Genomic DNA, 19,720 nt, shown 5'->3' with positions numbered 1-19,720 from the left:
TTAGACAATGGTTGCATTGTGTATGGCTCCGCGAGACAGTCCTACTTCAAACGATTGGGCCCAGTTCACACTATAGGTTTACGTCTCTCCTAGGGGGCGTATAAAAACAACACCCATAAACATCCTCTATGTCGAAACAAATGAACCACCACTCACGCATAGAAGAACCATGCTGACATGCTCATATATACTAAAGATCCGTTCACTGCCGAAACATCTGTGCTATCTCATTGCTACAAAATGCCCGTCTAGGACACTTTAAAAATAAACCCAAAGCTATAAGACAATTGCTTTTCTGGTTTGAAGAGAGATGCCGAGAACTCAGTATACTGGACGCATTACCTCAAATTGCCCATAAACAGAACCGACTACACCCTTGGTATAGCTTTCCTACAACATGTGATTTCACACTAACACGCCTTCAAGAAAAGCAGACACAGCGAGAACATATTTTATAGGAATTTTTGCACTAAACGAGAAAGCCACACTACACCTCATTTTACACATCATGCTATGTCGGGAGTGAAGTAGTGCAAGGGAAATGGGAAAAGGTGATCAGGCTACCCCACTGCGCTGCGGTTGACACAGCGGAATGTTCTGACATTGCTGTGGCAATAAAAACGATAGTGAAGGATAAAACAAACACAGTATTATATATACAGACTCTCTCAGCGCTGTCACAGCAGTACCATAGACAAATGCAGCTCAACCTCTAATATGGGACATAATACAGAATTTAGCAACCGCCACAACACAAGGACAGGAAATAAAGTTGTCCTGGGTCCCTAGCCATGTTGGAATTAGGGAAAATAGGAGAGCCGATGCGTGTGCCACACAAGCGTGTACCGGAACAATAGAGAAAGTACAGATTCCTCACAGCGACTGCATAAAATGTATACAGAGCAAACTCAGAGAAAACTGGCAGTCCTCATGGGCTAAGGAAACCGACAACAAACTCCGCCTGGCAAACCCACGATAGCAAAATAGGAATCAAGCAGACATAAAAAACGCCTCAAAGAAGTGATTTTACGTCGTCTCCGCATTCGACACAAACATTTTACACATGGCTTTGTTCTTATGAAACAAGACAAAGCAAGATGTGAAGATTGTAACCAAAAACTAACAGTAAATGACATCTTACTATCATGTGCGAAAGGAGGCCTTGAGGAAAAAACATTTTAAGCTGTTCTACAGCGTACAAATTCCATTTCACCACAGCCTACTCATAGGAGAGGATGCTACTGTTAAAATTTCCTCTGTCGTTAGCTTTTAAAAAGAAGCCACACTTCTAAACAAGCTATAACAAAATGAAGCAATTGGCTCTTACCCACAAAAACCACCAAACCTTTCGTTTGGCGCATGATTGCCTTAGTTGCTTATGTGCCATAAAACACAACACAACTCAAAACGCATTTTGCAGCGTTTCCTCCTTGTGCTGCATTGTTTAGTTCTCCGACCACTACTGTACGTGGGATAGTAAAAAGATTGGAGAAGCTAGCACTACGTCGTGGATGGCTTGAAACATAGCGAAGCTGGAGTATATCTTGCGATATGAGCACTGAAGGATGAAACCAGCACGCATTGGATTAGGTTTAGGATTTGTTCTTATGTGTTGCGCCATCCTTTTTCACTGCGTTAGTACAAGTCATCATCATATCGATCTAATTCGTCGTCTTCCTCATGCATGACTATCGGGCCCGGATCGTTTTGTCCACCGGCTCTCACAGTTCTTCAAACGCGGAACGCACCACAACGGGCTAGGTCCATGGTAACTGGCGGTCCACTTGCCTCTACAACCCTAGGCATCCTACTGCAGGAGTAACGGACAAACCCACACCCAAACAACTTGATTACGAAGGATAGCTGACCGGGCATATACATTCATGAGCCTTCCATCTTTAAATCTCCCGTGAGCACAACGGATACGTTATCACTAGCGGCATTACGCACAGTTGTGGTGTAAGCACCCCAGCTTCCACTTTCAACCGCGCGCGCATAAACCGGCAACCGGTAGTGCGCACAGACTGAGGCGCAGAATACAGCAGTGAATATGTCTTTTTGAAAGCCTTGTAAGCTGAAGATGGAATATGGGCTCACCCCGGCGTTCCAACCAGGCAAGTTAGTCATCAATGGGAAAGAATTTGCAGCTACTCGATTCGGTGGAATTTGAAGGAGCAGCAGCGGTGACTTTCGGATGTTTTTAGGCCAATATGCTCTTCGGTTCATTCTCCACAGTCATCTGATAACTGCGCAACCAGCGTTTTGAGCCGACTGAGCAAATTGTAAAATACATTAATGGTGGCAAGAGGAATAAACCAGCGAAAGAGTGGTCGATTGTGGGAAGTGGATCCCAGAGTGGCGCCGAGTTAAACATGTACCGCTTTTGCAGTGAAATCAAGCTCCTCTGGAAACCAAAAGAGGGAAATTAGGAGTGCTTCGATTGGGATGGAAGGCTCTGGGGTCATTCAAAAAGCGACTCACAAAGGGAGTCACAAAGCCGGTTATCCGTTCGGAGGGCTGCTCCCAAGCATCTGCCCCGAGTGCGAGGGGCAGCCTGGGCCCTTGCTCCGGTGCACGTGCGAGCCGCATATTTAACATAATGATCAGCACAATCCTTCTGCCAACAAGTTACGGTGGCCTATCACGGCGAATCAGCTGGTAGGTGGTTGCCGATCACAAAAAATGCACTGGTGGAGTGAGAGGAAGCGGTTGACCTCAGTTCTGGTGAGACGGAATGACTAAAGTGCGGAAGCCTGTGGCAGGGAAAGTATTTCTCGAGCAGGCTCCGAAGAGAACCTGTTGTTGCACACCCAAGTGTGTCCAGGTAGTTGAGGATGACAGGACGAAGTTGATTGCAGAGTAGTTTTCGCAAGTGCGCTATTAGTGTATGTGGGGCTGCCCGAGACTCTAGGAGTCCCCTTTGGCTCTTATGAAACCTGATCAAAACGAAATTAGATGAACGAGATTGGGGATAGTCTGTGCCGCACAAAAGGTACATTTCGATGCCGACGCCTGATTTCTTGTCCATTTAGAAATGATGACCGGTCTGTAAGCCGCCTTAGGATACACCTTGTTGGGGAATACTTCTTGTCTCTGTATCATCTTTAAAGGCGGAGAAGCTTCGGCCTATCGTTGTCTGCTAGGTCGTTTCAATCGTGGGTACTTGTGTTGCCAGTTGGTAGTGGGCACGTCTGTTTGGGCGTACGTGTCCTTGGTTCCCCCCTCAGTGATGGCGTGATGACCAAGGGTGGGTTTCGTCTGCACTCCCGGGCAGCATTATGTGCCAGTTGACTGCCCTGCGTTCCTGGTGGATGTGCTGGTGTTCAAGCCATGGTGACTTTCATTCTTTAAGAATTCAGTTCTTTGGTTCGTATAAAACTCACAGTAAAACTTTGCGTGAAGGCTTTGTTAAGCTTCCGGAAAGCCACGCAAGAGTCCATTACAAATCTGAATTTCGTTTTTTGTAGTTGTTCTCAGTGATTCCTAATGCTTTGTAGAGCGCCTAGTATTCCAAAAAGTTCCGCTTCATTGGTCAGTCAACAGGTGTTAGTAACGGTGCGAGACCCATCAAGCTGACGACGTTCTGGACATTTCCATGTGATGGCTGCAGCTGTTGTTTGGCAGCTTTTGCACATATTGTTACCTGCCTTCCAGTTGTCACCGAGAAATGGGGCGCCAACGAATGATGCCAAGGAAAAGTCTTTCCCGAGGTGGAAGCATTTTCTGGACAGTCTCGGGATCAAATCAACTCTTTAGAAGATCCCGCCTTTGTATCGCGCGTAACATACAAGTATGCTCGAGATTGTTTCAAAATGAGAGTTGTCTTTCTGCGACCATGGCTTTAACAGCTCGTACAGAGATAGCTTGCTCAAATATGTCCGTTCTTGTATGCCTTGAAAGTCCAGTAACTATCCTGATTAGTGTCAGGATAGGAATGCTGTGTCTCGGATTTGTCTTGACTTGAGCTCGTAGATGCGGAAACAATATGTCATCTTGTCGTGGGCTATAGCACGGCCTAAATTGAGACCAAAGTTTTACTGAGAACTTGTTACATATTCTTGATATTAGACGGATGGCGGATCTCCATGAGGTGCGTCGGGGTCATATCCACGCGTTAAGGGCTAGTACAATTGCTCACTTGCAGGCCAAACAGTCTAATGATAGCATTCTTTGAGTCGATAGTTTTATTGCAATTTAGGAGTCGGATGACTTGCATTGAATTTTTTGAGTTTATGCCAGCAATGCTCAGAAATTCAGTCTTAGTTAGAGGAAGGTTGAAGATGAAGTTCCAAAGGGATGCTTCAAAGCTGAAGACTGCGTCTTGTAGTTCAGGTTGCATAAGGTCTTTGTTGTCATAATACGCTGCTTTAGTCCATACGACCCATCAGCATAGTCCACTCCACTTTGCGGGCGACTCTATTCATATCTTAGTTGAAGGGGAGCGGACCAAGAATAGACCCATGCGGAACTCCAATCTCAAGATATTACATCATGGGTGATTCATATCGCGGATATAACCTGATTGGTCGATGCTCAAGAAAATTGCGGATACAAACTTGCGTTTTTTTACGTGAGAAATCCACGGCGAGTTCGTGTACGATCCCCTGTGGGCGGACGTTATCAAATGCTTTGTGCATATCAAGCGCCAGATTGAAATCAGGGAGTTGTTTTCGAAATGTATGATTCACGACTCTTAGGAGAAACCAAAGGTAGTCGTGTGTACTAGGATTATGTCTGAAGCCAGTTAGCGATGGACGAAACCATTTTGTGCACTCGAGATGGATCTCAAGTCGGTTAACTAACCGCTCAATGGCCTCGCACCTGATATGAGTTAGTGCAATGGGTCACAAATTTTCCGGCCTTCGGGTTTCTTTACCAGGCTTCCGGGATGGGATGAACGATGGTCGTCTTCAAGTGCTTGTGGACTTGTCCCGTTTACCATTATTTCGTCTACAATAGTCAGAAGGGCTTCATGGCCGTGCGTTGAGAGATTGTGGATATCTTGCCAAGTGTATTATCAAGGCCAGAGCGGATCTGATGGTCGGAATTTGCCTTGGGATAGCGCCACGTGAAGTTCTCCCAGGGTTAAAGTGTCGCGTTCGACTAGAGGGTGCGGTATGTAGATGTCTGCAAGAGATTTTATTGCCATTTTATCCTTGATATTATGCGGAAACAAGGCCTCGATAATAGTTTTTCCTACGTTGCAATTGCCAGACTGCATTCCTATTTCGCCAATGATAGTAAGCTTTGTCTTTCCTTTACCATAAAGGCTACGAAATGTCTCCCTACGAAAGGTCCATAGGTGAGAAAGGTCTCCCTCTTGCCTGACCCGATGGCAGAAATATTACACCAGTTTTCACTTTGTAATGTCTTTTGGTAATCGCTGATTTTCCTATATTTTCGTTTCCATTTCATGATGTCAGGGTGAAGGTTTGCCACTTTCTCGATACTTCCTGGTGAGACATTGAGCCGTTAGCAGCAACCTATGCATATGGATGTCTGGGTTGTCAACCTCAACAGTGCCGATGACTGATTCCGCAGCTGATGTACGATCATCGGAGACAGCATATATGAACTACGGAAGGTCCAGTCGGGCATTATTTTAAAAGCAGGATCGAAGGAGATTTCAGTTTGTTACAGTATACGCATGTTTAAAGCGAAGCATCTTACTGTTGAAGAAAGATGAGGAAATGGTCGCTACCCCAAGTGGAGTCTTGAATTTGCCATTGATTGATTATACCAGGTGTAGTTGTCACGAGGTCCGGCGTGGTGTCCCGCTGAGGAGTGTTAAACGGAACTCAGATCTGTACAAATGTTCATTTCTTAGCTGGAGGGAGCTGAGTTCGAGGGCTTGGGCTAAGTGTTATCCTTGTTGATCAGAATGAGAAAATCCCCATGGGCTACTTTTTGCCTTAAATTCTCCTCCAATATTTACTGAACCAGAAACCTAAACCTAAAACAGGTGGTTTATTCAGTCGTGTCTGTAGTATTAGAATTGTATTGTGGCCTGTAATTAATGGAGATTCAATAGCATTGGTTTGCTCCCGGCGGTTGGTTTCGAATGACAATAACCTCAGTATATGATTTGCTAGCTGCATCCAACCTATGTTGAAAGCATGGCAAGACTTATGAACCAGTACCACAGCTTGTAAAATGGCGGTTTTTGGTTTCCTTATTGTGTTTTTGGTTTGGTTAATTTCTTGTAATAGTAAATCAACGAGCCGGGTCGTACACAAGGGATACTTTAGTAGACGTCCATTTTAGGTGATTCTGCGGCAATTATACTGTATGATCAACCGATTGGCAATGGGAAGCAACGAAAGATATCATTTAGCGGTTTTGCTTGTTCTTTCGTTAACAACCTCCGGTCTGACCATTCTCAACAAATGGCGCATTAGATTGGCTACCCGCTCCAAGTCATTTCTCAAGCAGTTAAACTGTTCCTGTAATTCGCTGATGCCATTAAAGGCTTTCTGCCATTTTTTTAAATTCTCAAATTTGATTTTGTCGTCATGTTGGATGACCTGTTCTGTTATTGGTTGTGAGCAGCCCCTGAAAACTGCGGTTTAGAAGCCTTGTTCTTTTTAGATGCGAACGCATCTCATTCACTCGCTTTGTCCCTGCATCCATCCGGCGTTGAAGCCGTTGTCGGCGTCCACCCCTCCCCCATTCTCCTCGCCGCGCCAGCTGCGCTCTCCGCCGCTCACCCCCTCTCCTCTCTGATAGCGAACACTCTCTTGCGAGGGGCATTGGATTGGATTCGATTGGATTGGCTTGGCTTGGCGTGGATTGGATTGGCTTGACTTGAATTGGATTGAAGTGGATTGTGTTGGATTGTGTTGCGTCATAGCTGCGGCAGACGCATTGGCGCCGGCTCGTCCCCTCACCGTTATGCGCGCTATAAAACGCGGTGCCTGCGCCGCTCCGCTCCATCCTTCCAGCGCCGTTCCTCCGCTTTCCAACGCTTCAACGTGAACCCCCTATGCGTCGCATCTACACAGGGGTTCCCGCGTGGGGAGGTGGGAGTTTTTTTGTACGCGACCTGCTCCATCTATGAGACTCCTGTTGAGAGGCTGGAGAGACTGACCCTTTCAGATGGGAGAATTTTTTATTTATTTATTTATTTGGATACCTACTTCGCCAGTTGGGCATTATAGTAGGGGGGACAAATAATCGATATAAAATACAACATTGCACACTCTTTGAAAGGTTGAAGGAAAAAAAACAATTGTAAGAAAACATACAAGGTTTGCGTTAGTAAGCCCCACACTCCAGACCGTGAGTACAATACTAATCACACATGTGGTACATTCTGAGGGAGCACATATTACAGCACTAAAAACAAGTATCGGCCAGGTAACAAGATACATTCATTTACAGAGCACGGTGGCTAACTGTGCCAAGCATAAATATCAAACAAAGTTTCAAATGGCCGGTACATTTTTATCTATAAATATATTCTTGAAGTACAGTGGGGAAGGTCACACAAGAAGCAACTTCGATTAGTTCAGGAGGCAGCAGGTTCCATTCGCGTATTGTACGGGGAAAAAAGGAGTTTTGGTATGTGGTTGTGCGCGCGCACATTTATTTTATCTTAAGTAAGTGGTCGCGGTGCCCGGATATGTATGTTGGTGATTGTAGATAAGACTTTTTTTTAGTGGTGTGCGATTGAAGACGGCATCTCGAAGGAAAGAGAGGCGGGAAACAACACGGCGCAGTGAAAGATCTTCCAAACATATGTGCCGTTTTATTTCTGTAACACTGCTTGGGAATGAGTAAGTGCTGGCATGAATCGGGCTGCACGATTCTGTATCGCTTCTAAACTATTGACAAGAATTTGTTTGTGTGGGTCCCACACAACGGACGCGTAATCCAGAATCGGGCGAACGTTGCCTAGGTAAAGTGTTCTCTTGACGTCTATTGGCGCTTGACTAAAGTTCTATTTATTGAAATTTAGTACTGGTCCTGCTTTTAAAGTGATGCTTTGAACGTGACGATTCCATGTCAGATCGGCGGAAAACGTGACACCTAGGTATCTGGCTTCGCTTGTTTCTGATAATGGGGAGCCATTTAAGCAGTACTGTTTACCCATTGGTTGACGCTTGCGCGTGAAGCAAATATGCTTGCATTTTGAGATGTTCAGGGACATAAGCCACCTGTCACACCATGAAGAAATTTTATTTAGGTCTGTCTGTAATGCTACCCGGTTAGAATCGTTATTATTTCTCTGTAAAGGATGCAATCGTCTGCGTACAGCCGAATTTTCGAAGTGATTTCTGTGCCAATGTCATTTATATATATAAGAAATAAAAGAAGACCTAAGACGGAACCCTGCGGAACGCCAGAAAATACGCATGCATATTCTGATTCTGCGCCATTAATTACCACTCTTTGTAAACGACCTGTCAAATAGTTTTTGAGCCAAAAAAAGATGTTGTCTGTTAAACCAAGAAGTGAAAGCTTATGAGGTAAGATAACATGCGACACTTTGTCAAAGGTTTTCTGGAAATCTAATAGTATGCAGTCTGTTCATAAACCTTTACCAAATGATGTAAATATGTCATGGGTAAATTCCACTAACTGAGTTACGCATGAATCACCAGCTCTAAACCCGTGTTGGTAAGGAACAAAGAAACTGTTGTTTTGAAGGTGGAGAAAGATGTTAGTGTAAATTATGTGCTCCAGGGTTTTGCAGCACACAGATGTTAAAGACATCGGTCTATAGTTCATGACACTGTCACGGGGCCCACTTTTATGAATCGGAACAATGTCGCCCATCTTCCAGTCTTCAGGTAATTCTGAGGTTTCAAGAGATTTGCGATATAGTACTTCTAAATACTTTGAGATGACATGTGCGCAAGATTTCAAAACAAGATTGGGTATCCTATCTGGACCTGGTGCCGAGTGTGGTTTTAATTTTTGGAGAAGGGTGACTATTCCAGAGTAGTGAATAGCAATATCCGGCATATCATGAAGTGCGTTGCTCAAGAAGAGGGGAAGATGTTGAGGTACTAGCGTGGAATACACTGAGACAAAGTAAGCATTATAACCGCTTGATTTATCTCTATCATTGGTAACAGCTGGACTATTTTGGATTAATGGAGGGATACCAACATCGTCTTTGCTGTTAGATTTCACCAATTTACAGAGTTCCTTTGAATTTTCTTCAATTCTAGAACAAAGAGAGTCAAAATACCGCTTTTTTTCCTTCTGTGATTTTGACCTTGATTTCGGAACCAAGCTGTCGAAGCTTCGAAAATTGCAGTGGATCGGGATTTTTTCTATACCGTTTGAATATACGATTTCTCTTATTAATTAGAACCTTTATGGGTTTATCAAACCAAGGTTGATTTTTTCGGTGTTTCGCAGAAAGAAGCTTAGAGGGAATATGCAAGTCAATGAGCTTGAAAAGTTGCTTTTTAAACAGCAGCCATAACTCAGAGACAGATACAGTGCTGCTTTGTTCTGAGAAACTATCTAAGCTTGACAGAAGCGCTTCAGAAATACGAGAGTAATTTCCACTATCAAGGAAATAATCTTTCCTGGGTTTCGGAGGCGGTATGTACGGCTTGGAAGCAACGAGACGGGCAACCACTGCCTCATGGTCGCTTCTTTTGAGAACTATGGAAACAGATTGAAGCAACGAAGGAGAGTTTGATATCAGAAGATCTAAGGTGAAGCTGAGTTTCCTACGCAGTAGCTGAACGTCTGTTTGAAGTTATTGCAGCTCCTTTTTAAGCTTACCGTTTTCAAGCATAACAGGTGGTATTCAGGAATAGAATCAGTGGAGGCTACAATTTTTATTCTGAAAAACTTCCTTTGCGCCTTTCAAGAGCAGATGCCCATGAGACACCCCTCGTGGCTTGACGGCTCGCGGGATACTTAGATGGGCCGAGTGGTGAAGACGGTGTTGGGGATTTTTAATTTGCTGCCAATATGAACAATGATGAAGATTGTAGAGACTCTGAGAAGAAAGTGGTACTTTTGAAGGCACGAGTACGCGAGAGCACCGCGCTTGACTTCGGAAGGCTGCGCGTGGACCACCGTGCACGGCTTAGCATCACTCTCTCCACGGCGGCAGTAAACACTAAACAAAGGCTTTTTCTTTCTGTAACAGACGTGCCGATTAGTGAAGACGGGTGTCGCGTGTGCTCTGGAATAGTGCTAGGGATATCTCAATTACGCGACGCGAACGCCTTTCAAAGCGCTTCATCATCGTCGGCATGTGCTGGATCTCTGGAAGCGAAAGGTAGGCCAGTTGGGACATCGCAGCATGGCAAAACGAACTTGCAACCTCCAGATCGACGGTTAGACCTATCCCACCAAACGCCCTTCGAGCCACGTCCTATTTCGAACGCAGCTGCCGGTGTGGGGGGAGGCTACTTGTGCGGCTGCCGCGGCCACAGGTTTTCGTGCGACGGAGGGCGCTAGATCGGAGCACTTGCGTACGCTTTTTGAAGAAGGACGGCAAGATAGCATGGATATGTGAACGCTACAACAAGGCTCACATAACGACGAAGCGATTCCTCCATCGAGAGCAGACACGGTCACCGATGAAATGAACGACCCCGACAACAAACTGGCCTGTTCTGAGGTGTGGTAACGTGTACCGTTTTCAAGAAAGAAGCCTCCCACGAGATCTGACAGGGTGGGTCGGGCACGTCATATACAACAACTCAGACTACTCGCAAAAATTCAAATTGGCAAAATACGCTGACATGCACTCGCCAGTGCTATTGGCCTAACAGCCTCTAGAGCCGATATGGCTGGAATGGCCGCTGTAACTTTTGATGGTGCTGCGAAAAGTGGAAATATACTGTATAATGTAAATCACGCTGTGAAGGTAACTCAAGTTGGCCACCTCACTTTTCGACAAAATGGCAATTCTTAAAACCATTGAAGTTGTCGTTAAACTCAAGCGATCAAACAAACACACAATTACAGGTGTTATACAGGTCGATAAAACGAAAGCAACGTGACAATCCTAAGCTGGATCAGATGCGAACAGGCAGACGTACTTGCTGTACAAAAAATAGGTAAACCCGACCGGTATTGCCTCACATTCAGCTAAACTACACTTCCAAAAGTTGTAAAATATTACATGGAGCAGGTACGAGTGACTGAATAAAATTCCAAGAGAATCGTGTGTTTCAACAGTCATAACCAGTGACACACGATCGAATTTTGTCCTTCGCCCAGTGTTCGCACAGACTGTGCCAGGGGGCACACTGAGGGTGATGAATGTGACTCAACGATGTTTTGCGTCGCCTGCCAAAAACAGGACACCTTGCTGCCAGCAAAACGTGTCCTAAGAGGCTACCAAAATAGGATGAAAGGAATTTGCAGTAGGAGGGCAGATAAATTCATATAACACATCCAGTTCAACTGCATAAGGGCGGTTGATTTACAGCTCCTTGAATATCCATTTGCTCTGTCTGGATTACTACACTCGGCAGTTGGGCTGTGCCAAATGATGTCTGTCTGATTACCCGAGAGATAAAACTGCTCAGGAAGAAAAGCAGGCGAGTTAATTTTGGCTCCTGTGGGTTGAAATAAAGCCTTCCTTGACTGGAGGTCAAATTGTGGAGGACACAGAAGCTGAGGCACATCAGTAGAGGACCGCATATGACTGCTCGAGTTGAGGCGTGACCGTAACTGCAGCTATTTCAAGAAAGAGGGCCAGCATACTCTTGAATGAGGGCGATGCGGAGTCATGTTAACTTTAATGGACCGATACACCAACCAAAAGATGAGGAAGGCCAGTCAGCCTGGCGTTGCGAAGAACCGCTACCCAAGATAGCCCGGTTTTAAACTGATGCCCGGAACCGAGTTTTAATGTCCCTTCGTTACTCACGTTCAACGAAGCTGCGACCAGCAAGCGAAACACACCTCACGCGCCCGATGGAGAAGTAAGTGGCTGATGACCTCGGATTGACCAGATGATAGGATCACAAGCAGAATGCTGATCTGGCAATCATTTAGTTTTGTGGTGGGTTCTATGCGAGTCCACTGCATGTCTACGCAAGAACTATTTTAGCGGAAAGGAAGACGAAGACGTCGAGCGAGGCACACTATCATCTCCTTTAGCTATACGAGAAAGGAGTGATATTAACCGCCTTTGAGCAGTGCCATGGCCCCGGATTAAGGTCGTCAACGGGGGTAGAGTGAGACACAGACTTTCTTGGTGGCTGGGAGACCGCTGATCTGGGCGTGTGTTACCAAAGAGATTTGTCAGCCGAACGAGGCAGTGCAGGGTTAGCGTGGAACCAGTCACCACTCTAGACTAATCGTGCGAGAATGATATCTATGGAGAGTTTCGCAGAGTATAAGGGTACAGACGTCCCCAGAATCCCGCCTCGAAATGGTGTAGGGGGTTGTGTATAGGGGATGTATGGAATGTGGGATGATGTATCGATTTGGGGTAAGACCAGGTGAGGGGGTAGAGATCGAGATAGATGCAGCGGAATTGAGGGAGGGAGAGAATTAAGCAACGATAGAAGGGAGTACCATCTCGTAATAATTTGGTGTTGAGGGCATGTATGTATTGATGCAGAGGCGTAACACACTAGCCACATTTCGGAGGCATGGAATGGACAATTTATTTGTTTACAAAGACTTCGACAAATTTGCGTAATTAGGGAAGGGATGCGAGTAATACGAAAAGAGTGGGGCTTGGGAGACAGTTATTTTTCTCCTTTATATGCAACCATTCGCAGAGCTGGGGACACTGTAATGGGTGTTGGCAAAGGGAAGTAGTGCAGAAACGTGACAGGCCCTTCTGTGAAGCCGTAAGCGGTGTCAAATTCCCTCTAACGCTCCCAAATGTCAGAGAATCATTCAATGCGAACGACTGAAAGATAGTTTAACGGCGTTTCACTCAGGTTGAGTCCTCGTTGCCGCTGTCCGCGAATGGTGAGCTTCTTCTCAGCGGGTGAAGTGCCCTGAAAGCGGGAGCTGTGGGCTCAGCCTCTCCATCTCATCTAGCTGTATCTATTGTCGCTTTTATATTCCGGACACAGATGACAATTTCAAGTGCGGAGCATTTTAGGGTCTACGATGTCATCCATGCCAAGTCGTTGTGCCTCCCGCCAAATTCAACATGCATACCCACTTAGGAAGATTAGACAAGAAGAATTCGTTTCCTTCTTTGAAACCATCTACGAAAAAATAGGGATCAGAAAACACGATTTGTTCACTAAGAAGGAAAAAAGGGAAGAGGAAAAGGAAAACCAATAAGAAGGGAAGTTTACCAGAATAGTTTTAGCACGGCAGGTAAGCCACCTCTACAAAGTTTGAGTGGACGGCATGGTAAACATTTCTGAGGCAGTTGCCAGTGAATTTGTGCCCTCGAAAGACAAGTGCACTGGAAGAGTAAATACCCGTCCTAGGCGTCGCAGGCTAGTCTTCAGAAGCCTTCTGTGATTGTTATTGTTGTTCGTCGCCTAATTGTGTGTACCCATGTAGGGGACTTGCCAGAAATTGGGAAATTTGAGATGTTATTGCACCGGAACTTATTAAATCGAATAAACAAAAACAAACAAACAAAAAGCACCACACAGAAAAAGCGAGCAAAAAAAAATATAGAGAAATAAAGCAAAGCACACATAAGCAGACGACCCACACAAGGCACTCAGAACAATACACAAGGAAACCAATCGCAAATCCTTCCGCAATCTTTCCCGTTGAGTAAACTGCAACCATCCGTGCACACATTCCGGGCCACGAGACCATAAGTAGCAGCAAATTTCAGTTCGGCACATCATTGCGTGACATAGAATATATAAGCCCATCATGCAGCTTGATAATAAAATAATGAATGCACCCAGAATTGCATTTGTAGACGGCATTAAAACAAGCTGTTGGGAAAGTTGTTGCATTATGATGAAACATTTGAGCATGACTCGGGCAAGGACACATTGAAAACTAAAGGGACACGCACTCCTTGAACGCTTGTCCCATTGTTCTTCCACGTGTTGTTGTATGAATCGCGCTTTAATTTTTGGGCCTTTGTAGAACTGTATTTTAGTTGGTTTCCAGAAATGGCGAATTATGTTTTTTTGGTGACAAACAGCCCGACTCCTATTGAACTTCACTGAACATTTTTACGTGGGAAAAGTACGAAGTTAAACAGGCGACCGGGTGCTTGTCACCCAAAAAACATATTCCGCCATATTGTGGATATCAGCTAAAATACGGAAGGTCTACAAAAGCTCAAGATGTAGAGCACGAATCAGAACGTGGAAGAAGGACGGGACAAGCGCTCAACGAATGCTTGTCCCGTCATTCTTCCGTGAGTCGTTGTCGGATTCGCGCTCGAATTTCTCATCGTATTGCACCAACGTGCCCGACAGCTTCTCTTTATTGAAGTGTACAAATGCTGTGGTCGGACATTAATTCTTTTATATCAAGCAGCAAGATGGGCTCACATAATCTAGGGCCCACACAGAGTTTGCCAACTGAAATTTGACCTACACGTTTGGAGTGTGTGGGTGCGATCTGAAACAGGCCTTCTTTCCTTCACCCTCTTCAGAGCTTTCTGCAGGACTTTCTCGATGCCGATATGGTGAAATGGAATCGGTGCGGACACAGGCGTTTGGGGCTTTTTCTGGATTGTTAGTTTGGCTAAGCACAAGCGTGAGTCTAGGTTATACGAGGAGATCAGCTCGAGTCAGCTTCCATAGCTGACTTATACCCGACTCAAACGAGTAAAAGGTAAGAGTACGCAGCATAAAAGTTCACAATTTCTTCTATTTTGGTGGGTCCCGCTGCCAGTTCTTCAAACAGTAATTTGGCACTTCAATAACTTTACAAACGCTAGCTTCGCTTTTTTAACAAGTCGATACCACCGGCAGCTTCCACAAACAAGAACAGTTTGAACACCGCCGGTGCAGGCCGGCCGGAAGACAAGCCCCATTATAATTTTTCCCCATTTAATGCCCCATAAGTCATAAAAGTTTCACCGAGCCCTCAATGCAACGTATTCGAATTCAACGTTTGAGACCGAGATGCCTACTTAAAAGCGCTAAAAACTTTCAAGTCATAACAGATTAGTAGAATCTATGCACTGATGTTTATGAGTTGGGCGCAGTGAATTTTGCTGGGTTTCTTAATACACGTTATCCTTCACGGTCCAAATGATGGGAAAACGTTTCACTGTAGAACCGCCTAAATGCCTCTAGGAAGTCCCTTCAAAGTAAGCGCCAGCCACAAAACACTATACTTTACATCCGTGGGACCGAAAAAAGATGTGACATTGTCTTTCAGTGTGTTCTCGGTGGTTGTGTCGCTATTGGGAATTAAAGCACATATGTTACCACTTCCTTGGCATTCAGAAAGCGTAACTATACACAATTGCGAATCTGAAATTGATGAAGCTAGAGCTCTCGACATAGTGACCTGGAGGCGACAAATTCCAACTAGGCTAGGCTAACAGTTCACCAAAATTTAACGTTCCCGCGCCTTTGAGACCGCCTTTATGTCCACGTTAACGAACTCGGCCCCAGAATGATGCAACTCTTATTGTCTGTGCCTGGCTGTGTGTGGCATTTTGTAATGTAGGCTCCTATTTGATCAAAATGGCTGCGACTGATGGGTATGAACCTTCATCCACTGAGGACACTATTCAGCACCTTTTAGGTGGGTGGTCACGTTTATCATCGAAAGCACAGCTTCTCGCGCCAACACTGGGGCACAGGCCCCCAGTTATAACAGTTATAACGGCCCCCTCGAACCACGTTGTGTATTCTCTGAGTAGATTTTACGTCAAAAAACTTGTCCCTCATCTTCCCCTAGTCGATAAAGGCGCTCCAAAACTAATGGCAAACTGCACACCAGTGCAAGATGTTATAGTGTGATAGACGCGAGAGGCACCCAGGAATTTCAGCATATACTTCCGATGCACTGGGGATATCTTTATGCACGGTGCTAGTTCCATCTTCCCTTTCCTGTTCTTCTCTTTCATACCTAGTTGACCCCTTTCCCCTTGCCTGAAAGCAACCCCGGCCTTAAGCAGAGTAGCAATCATAGCTTTCTTTTGCCTCCACTCTTCCTTCATTCATTCTCAGTTTTTATAAATACCACTTCCGCAGTTTCTGTTGTATCATTGATTCGCAAGGTAGGCTGGAGGTACCTAAATTTTTTATGCAAACACCTTAAGCCCTTTATTCTGTGTAAACGTGCCATCTCGGTTCTCCAGCAATAAAACGGCGGCCGCCATGAAGTGTAAATAAAAATAAAATACTTTTGCACTTCAATGGAATTCCCGCAGTCGATGCTCTAGCAACTAAGCTTCCTCAACATTTGAATGACGTGGCTTGCAATTTCACATACAAAATACCACACAGAGTTGAGAACATGCGTGGACCAAAAGTAACAATGCCACCATCTCAACCAGAGCTTACGTTGTCATTTTAAAATAGTTTTTATACAGTCAATGGCTCCACACATCTCCACAGTATAACAAATATTCTCCGTTCTTCAGGGCACACACACACACACACTTTGTTTGTCGTTCTCTAAGAGTACTAAGACGTGTAGCATACCGGATCAGTAATGAAGCGTCGTATATTATAAAATAAAAAAAATTCTGTTGTTTATTTACGATGAGAAAGTGGAAAATATCTGTGTCTCAATCTCTTGCCTTGCTTTAGTGTACTCTTATTCTTTATATTTCTTTGTGTGTGCCACAGCCCGCCGCAGTACAAATGAATACAGGGTTTGGTTCATTGGAAATAGTTGTTCACTCTGCATTTTTTTTCAGTAACTTTACAGAAATGTTACGGGTGTGAAAATCCGTCGCTCCGACTTACGGGTGTGTCGGTGTACTTCCATTATACTCCGCATTATTATCGTGTGAGTACAAACGTGTAGAGTAATACAAATGGTGCTTGATATTCAATATTCTGTAACCTTTCATTTGCCCTTCATTGCTGCGTTTTATCTAGAACTTTGGCTTCGAGGATAAAATCCTGGATGATCTGAATGGTGCTGTGGAAAAACTCTCCAGTTCTGACGACTTTAAAGTACTTCCATATTTCTTGGCAAGTCTAGTAGCAATTTATAATAAATTTCAAACATGTCAAGAGAACACGCTGCTAGACCAGAAGATTGGCGCTACTTTAGCCAACATTGTAGAAAAAACAATGCTGAAGACAAGGATAATAAAGGGTGTTTCCGAGGTAAGTCAGTGAAGAAGTTCTTACAAAATTGTTTTGTTTTGTTAGAATTTAGATCTGTGTATGGTTATATGCTTTTTTATGCTTTTGTTTCAAAAAACAGGATCAACGAGTTCGAACGGCTTCGTGCTTGTTGAGCATTGTCGAAGATTTTGCCCTGCAGAAGAACCTTTCCTCAAGCCGCTACCGTTAATCTACAGTACCGCACCGGGTGCCAATTTTCAAACCTTTCGCCCTGCAGAAAAACCTCCCCATAAGCCGCTACGATTACTGTACAGTACCGCCAGAGGTGCCATTAATCACTGCAGGAGGTCATCTGTAGAACACACATGCAAAAATTGGAGCCCTGAATCTTAGAAGATAAAAGGGGCAGCGTTATCAGAATGGGAAGTGTAATTATATACACTTCATACTTTTGCAGAATTTAAAATCGCCACTGTGTCAGATCCGAAGCCTACGTCGTGTTGCCTCGTTTACGAAGCACTCAGAATTTGGCAATGACTCCAAGGTCAAACAGTGGTGTGCAACAGATGGCCTATTAGAATCAAATTACATGCCATTTTGTGTTGCAAATAAGAACAAATAACTAAAATTAACAAAAAAGGTTTCAAGTACGCAAATAAACCTCAATTTTAAAAGTTCTCCTTGAAATTTTCTTATTGGTTTCTGTGTCTCTGAATACCAAACATGGGTTGCCCCTTCTTTTTTCGCATATGGACCTGGTCGTATTTTGTGGCTGCTAAAGTAACTCCACGTACGGTCGCATCGGCGCTCCAAGCAATGAAGAATGGCACAGTTGTAGGAGACGATGGCATTACGGTTGATATATCACGCCTCGGAGGGCACGTTGTGCTATCAAAACTTGCTGCCCTATTCTCACAGTTCTTGATGTCTCGCATGGTGCCAAAGGCATGAAAAAAATTGAACTTAGTTCTCCTCGATAAGAAATGTGATACCAAAGATCTTAAAAATTACCAGTCCATCAGCCTGCCATGGGCTGCCACGAAATTATTTACTAACGTAATTCTGAATGGCATAACTGCCCCTTTGGAATTTCAACAGACATGAGAACAGGCCAGTTTCAGGAAAGGTTCTCAGTATTAGACCATATCGACGCTATTACCCAGCTAATCGCAAAGTGTTCGGAGTATATTGCTACTCACTAAAAGCCATTCATAGTTTATGAAAAAAATATTCGACTCAGTCACCACAGCAGCTGTACTAACGGCGTTACGTGAACTCGAAGTAGACGAGCAGTATATTGCGCTCTTCAAAGATATATACAGCGGGTGCACGGGAACTTTGCAGCTCTATCAAAGAACTTCGAAGTTTCACAAAGGGGTGTCCGGCAATGGGCTAGAAGAATATCCCAGAAATTATTCACAGCCTGCTGAGAATGTGTTCAGAAACCTTAGGTGAAGAAATAGGGGGGTAATAATTTGTTGGGAATGTCTCAGCCACCTAAGATTTGCAGACGGCCTCGTACTTCTCAGTCAAAGTAGCACGGATTTGCAGGGCGTGCTGCACCAATTGTGCTCCGAAATTATGGCAGCGGGAATACAAATAAGCAATAAACAAATGGAAGGCGAATGACGTCGTTCCAATTGCGAATCAAAGATAATTAATGTGTCAGTACTTAAGCAATAGAAGTGTGTCCCAAAATGCCGTTTTAAGGCATCCTAACAAACGACGCAGTAATCTCGCAAAACTGGTGAACAATACAATGGTCTCCGTTGCTTACTTGTGTGCCACAGTGGCGGTACTTAGTACGTTATCTTCTGACACTACGCTCCGCTTCTCTGGCGGCAGATTCTTGATCCTGCCTTCATGCGATCGACTTCTTGTGCAAGAAGTGCTCTTTTTAGTGACCAAAGTCGCGCTAAGCTTATAGAGATAATCTGCAAACACAATCTTAACCTGGGCAACAGGGTAAGGGTCGCATTATTCAAGGGCGCATTATCATTCATCATGCAGTTTTAATGATTGCTCTGCTGTATGCCTGAATACTCGGAAGAATGCGCCCTGCGTCTTATTCCTTGGCGTCTTGGCCTTTCGGCCAGCGGAAATGGTTTTTCCCACGGCAATGAAGCCATCGTGGGGGTATAGGTATACAGCTTTGAGTAAAAAAGCGAGTTGTACATGCAGAAATCCGGAAGAAGGACAAAAGCGGGCCGAGAAGTTTTGGAACTGGTTACAATCACAATGCTCAAAAACAATATTTGCCAAAACTTCCTGATTAATGAGGAGGGAAAATATCTCGAAGCGGAACACCATTTGGCGAATATTTATAAAGGGATTCGTGAGAAGTTTTTTAAATTAGAGAAAGGGAAGCCAACACCAATAACCCTGCCACAGAAGCATGGGGAAAGAGAAATACATCTGAGCCAGCTTGATTGGAAAAAATCAGAGCAAAGGTTTTCACCCGAAAGAGGAGTGGGCCCCGACGGAGTGCCAACGCAGCTAATAAACATGCGTGGGTGAAGACGTAAAGCAACGTTTCTGAGCGCAATGCATAAGGGGATGCAAACCAAACAAATACCAAAGGA

This window comes from Haemaphysalis longicornis, unplaced genomic scaffold, assembly GCF_048455015.1.
Source record: "Haemaphysalis longicornis isolate Haplotype H1 unplaced genomic scaffold, Haemaphysalis longicornis Haplotype H1 scaffold_5, whole genome shotgun sequence".
Taxonomy (NCBI): domain Eukaryota; kingdom Metazoa; phylum Arthropoda; class Arachnida; order Ixodida; family Ixodidae; genus Haemaphysalis; species Haemaphysalis longicornis.
This window is presented reverse-complemented; position numbering follows the sequence as displayed.